General features: G+C 40.1%; 1 long non-coding RNA gene across 2 annotated transcripts in view; it reads right to left on the bottom strand.

Moving 5' to 3' along the window:
* LOC123506181 overlaps positions 1 to 5,000 on the bottom strand; it is a 21,462-nt gene that overhangs the window by 12,095 nt on the left and 4,367 nt on the right. For both annotated transcript variants that reach the window (XR_006675367.1, XR_006675368.1), the window contains exon 3: positions 1,715 to 1,780. This is a non-coding gene — a long non-coding RNA (uncharacterized LOC123506181). The remainder of the gene's footprint in view (positions 1 to 1,714; positions 1,781 to 5,000) is intronic.

The following is a 5,000-nucleotide window of genomic DNA, read 5'->3' as shown; positions in this document are numbered from 1 at the left end:
TAGACTGACATGAAGGTTAGGGGGGGGGAGAGGTCACGCAAAAACACTCTCTATTTACTTAGGTTAGACTGAAGTGACCTAGATTGACATGAGCTAGACTGACATGACCTAGATTGACATGAGCTAGATTGACATGAGCTAGATTGACATAAGGGTTAGAGGGAGGGGGGGGGAGAGGTCACACAGAAACACTCTCTATTTACTTAAGTTACACTGAAGTGAGCTAGATTGACATGAGCTAGATTGACATGACCTAGACTGACATGAGGGTTAGAGGGGGGGGAGAGGTCACACAGAAACACACACTATTTACTTAGGTTAGACTGACATGACCTAGACTGACATGACCAAGACTGACATGACCCAGACTGACATGAGGGTTAGAGGGGGGGAGGGGTCACACAAAAACACACACTATTTACTTAGCTTAGACTGAAGTGACGCTAGACTGACATGACCTAGACTGACATGAGCTAGACTGACATGAGCTAGATTGACATGAGGGTTAGAGGGGGGGGGAGAGGTCACGCAAAAACACTCTCTATTTACTTAGGTTAGACTGAAGTGACCTAGATTGACATGACCTAGACTGACATGAGCTAGACTGACATGACCTAAATTGACATGAGGGTTAGAGGGGGGGAGGGGAGAGGTGTCACACAGAAACACACACTATTTACTTAGGTTAGACTGAAGTGACCTAGACTGACATGACCCAGATTGACATGAGCTAGATTGACATGACCCAGACTGACATGAAGATTAGAGGGGGGGAGGGGAGAGGTCACACAAAAACACACACTATTTACTTAGGTTAGACTGAAGTGACCTAGACTGACATGACCTAGATTGACATGAGCTAGACTGACATGACCCAGACTGACATGAGGGTTAGAGGGGGGGGAGGGGAGAGGTGTCACACAGAAACACACACTATTTACTTAGGTTAGACTGAAGTGACGCTAGATTGACATGAGCTAGACTGACATGACCTAGATTGACATGACCCAGACTGACATGAGGGTTAGAGGGGGGGGAGGGGAGAGGTCACACAGAAACACATACTATTTACTTAGGTTAGACTGACATGAGCTAGATTGACATGAGCTAGACTGACATGACCTAGATTGACATGACCAAGATTGACATGAGGGTTAGAGGGGGGGGGAGGGGTCACACAAAAACACTCTCTCTATTTACTTTGGTTAGACTGAAGTGACGCTAGATTGACATGAGCTAGATTGACATGACCTAGATTGACATGACCCAGACTGACATGAGGGTTAGAGGGGGGGAGGGAGAGGTGTCACACAAAAACACACTATTTACTTAGGTTAGACTGAAGTGACGTTAGATTGACATGACCTAGATTGACATGACCTGGATTGACATGAGCTAGATTGACATGAGGGTTAGAGGGGGGAGGGGAGAAGTCACACAAAAACACTCTCTCTTTACTTAGGTTAGACTGAAGTGACCTAGATTGACATGAGCTAGACTGACATGACCTAGATTGACATGACCCAGACTGACATGAGGGTTAGAGCGGGGAGAGGGGAGAGGTGTCACACAAAACACACTATTTACTTAAGTTAGACTGACATGAGCTTGGTTAGAAGTCACGTTAGGTTAGATTGAAGTGATCGGGGTTGACATGACACTACAGGGGGAGGGAGGAGGGAGGGGGTCACACAGGGATCATCTCATTACTTACACAGGGGATTTGAAACCGTCATTTGAAGTGAACAATTTTCTCACATCTGGCTGGCTGAGATGCACGCTGAGAGAGAGAGAGAGAGAGAGAGAGAGAGAGAGAGAGAGAGAGAGAGAGAGAGAGAGAGAGAGAGAGAGAGAGAGAGAGCATTTAAATCCTAATCAAATTTCATATAAGATTTTTTAAGAGTGTTTTTGTGGTTCTAGAGGCAGAGTGACAACATTTCTGCATTATTAACAGGAGAAACACTCTTTTGAAAGGCTCTAGTTGAAGTAATAAGGGTTTTTAAGAGTGTTTTTGTGGTTCTAGAGGCAGAGTGACAACATTTCTGCATTATTAACAGGAGAAACACTCTTTTGAAAGGCTCTAGTTGAAGTAATAAGGGTTTTAAGAGTGTTTTGTGGTTCTAGAGGCAGAGTGACAACATTTCTGCATTATTAACAGGAGAAACACTCTTTTGAAAGGCTCTAGTTGAAGTAATAAGGGTTTTAAGAGTGTTTTGTGGTTCTAGAGGCAGAGTGACAACATTTCTGCATTATTAACAGGAGAAACACTCTTTTGAAAGGCTCTAGTTGAAGTAATAAGGGTTTTAAGAGTGTTTTGTGGTTCTAGAGGCAGAGTGACAACATTTCTGCATTATTAACAGGAGAAACACTCTTTTGAAAGGCTCTAGTTGAAGTAATAAGGGTTTTAAGAGTGTTTTGTGGTTCTAGAGGCAGAGTGACAACATTTCTGCATTATTAACAGGAGAAACACTCTTTTGAAAGGCTCTAGTTGAAGTAATAAGGGTTTTAAGAGTGTTTTGTGGTTCTAGAGGCAGAGTGACAACATTTCTGCATTATTAACAGGAGAAACACTCTTTTGAAAGGCTCTAGTTGAAGTAATAAGGGTTTTAAGAGTGTTTTGTGGTTCTAGAGGCAGAGTGACAACATTTCTGCATTATTAACAGGAGAAACACTCTTTTGAAAGGCTCTAGTTGAAGTAATAAGGGTTTTAAGAGTGTTTTGTGGTTCTAGAGGCAGAGTGACAACATTTCTGCATTATTAACAGGAGAAACACTCTTTTGAAAGGCTCTAGTTGAAGTAATAAGGGTTTTTAAGAGTGTTTTGTGGTTCTAGAGGCAGAGTGACAACATTTCTGCATTATTAACAGGAGAAACACTCTTTTGAAAGGCTCTAGTTGAAGTAATAAGGGTTTTTAAGAGTGTTTTGTGGTTCTAGAGGCAGAGTGACAACATTTCTGCATTATTAACAGGAGAAACACTCTTTTGAAAGGCTCTAGTTGAAGTAATAAGGGTTTTAAGAGTGTTTTGTGGTTCTAGAGGCAGAGTGACAACATTTCTGCATTATTAACAGGAGAAACACTCTTTTGAAAGGCTCTAGTTGAAGTAATAAGGGTTTTAAGAGTGTTTTGTGGTTCTAGAGGCAGAGTGACAACATTTCTGCATTATTAACAGGAGAAACACTCTTTTGAAAGGCTCTAGTTGAAGTAATAAGGGTTTTAAGAGTGTTTTGTGGTTCTAGAGGCAGAGTGACAACATTTCTGCATTATTAACAGGAGAAACACTCTTTTGAAAGGCTCTAGTTGAAGTAATAAGGGTTTTAAGAGTGTTTTGTGGTTCTAGAGGCAGAGTGACAACATTTCTGCATTATTAACAGGAGAAACACTCTTTTGAAAGGCTCTAGTTGAAGTAATAAGGGTTTTAAGAGTGTTTTGTGGTTCTAGAGGCAGAGTGACAACATTTCTGCATTATTAACAGGAGAAACACTCTTTTGAAAGGCTCTAGTTGAAGTAATAAGGGTTTTAAGAGTGTTTTGTGGTTCTAGAGGCAGAGTGACAACATTTCTGCATTATTAACAGGAGAAACACTCTTTTGAAAGGCTCTAGTTGAAGTAATAAGGGTTTTTAAGAGTGTTTTGTGGTTCTAGAGGCAGAGTGACAACATTTCTGCATTATTAACAGGAGAAACACTCTTTTGAAAGGCTCTAGTTGAAGTAATAAGGGTTTTAAGAGTGTTTTGTGGTTCTAGAGGCAGAGTGACAACATTTCTGCATTATTAACAGGAGAAACACTCTTTTGAAAGGCTCTAGTTGAAGTAATAAGGGTTTTTAAGAGTGTTTTGTGGTTCTAGAGGCAGAGTGACAACATTTCTGCATTATTAACAGGAGAAACACTCTTTTGAAAGGCTCTAGTTGAAGTAATAAGGGTTTTAAGAGTGTTTTGTGGTTCTAGAGGCAGAGTGACAACATTTCTGCATTATTAACAGGAGAAACACTCTTTTGAAAGGCTCTAGTTGAAGTAATAAGGGTTTTTAAGAGTGTTTTGTGGTTCTAGAGGCAGAGTGACAACATTTCTGCATTATTAACAGGAGAAACACTCTTTTGAAAGGCTCTAGTTGAAGTAATAAGGGTTTTAAGAGTGTTTTGTGGTTCTAGAGGCAGAGTGACAACATTTCTGCATTATTAACAGGAGAAACACTCTTTTGAAAGGCTCTAGTTGAAGTAATAAGGGTTTTAAGAGTGTTTTGTGGTTCTAGAGGCAGAGTGACAACATTTCTGCATTATTAACAGGAGAAACACTCTTTTGAAAGGCTCTAGTTGAAGTAATAAGGGTTTTAAGAGTGTTTTGTGGTTCTAGAGGCAGAGTGACAACATTTCTGCATTATTAACAGGAGAAACACTCTTTTGAAAGGCTCTAGTTGAAGTAATAAGGGTTTTAAGAGTGTTTTGTGGTTCTAGAGGCAGAGTGACAACATTTCTGCATTATTAACAGGAGAAACACTCTTTTGAAAGGCTCTAGTTGAAGTAATAAGGGTTTTAAGAGTGTTTTGTGGTTCTAGAGGCAGAGTGACAACATTTCTGCATTATTAACAGGAGAAACACTCTTTTGAAAGGCTCTAGTTGAAGTAATAAGGGTTTTAAGAGTGTTTTGTGGTTCTAGAGGCAGAGTGACAACATTTCTGCATTATTAACAGGAGAAACACTCTTTTGAAAGGCTCTAGTTGAAGTAATAAGGGTTTTAAGAGTGTTTTGTGGTTCTAGAGGCAGAGTGACAACATTTCTGCATTATTAACAGGAGAAACACTCTTTTGAAAGGCTCTAGTTGAAGTAATAAGGGTTTTAAGAGTGTTTTGTGGTTCTAGAGGCAGAGTGACAACATTTCTGCATTATTAACAGGAGAAACACTCTTTTGAAAGGCTCTAGTTGAAGTAATAAGGGTTTTAAGAGTGTTTTGTGGTTCTAGAGGCAGAGTGACAACATTTCTGCATTATTAACAGGAGAAACAC

The sequence above is a fragment of the Portunus trituberculatus genome, chromosome 2 (genome assembly GCF_017591435.1).
Source record: "Portunus trituberculatus isolate SZX2019 chromosome 2, ASM1759143v1, whole genome shotgun sequence".
In the NCBI taxonomy this organism is placed as follows: domain Eukaryota; kingdom Metazoa; phylum Arthropoda; class Malacostraca; order Decapoda; family Portunidae; genus Portunus; species Portunus trituberculatus.
The sequence above is the reverse complement of the archived record's forward strand: the minus strand, read 5'-3'. Positions and strand labels throughout refer to the sequence as shown.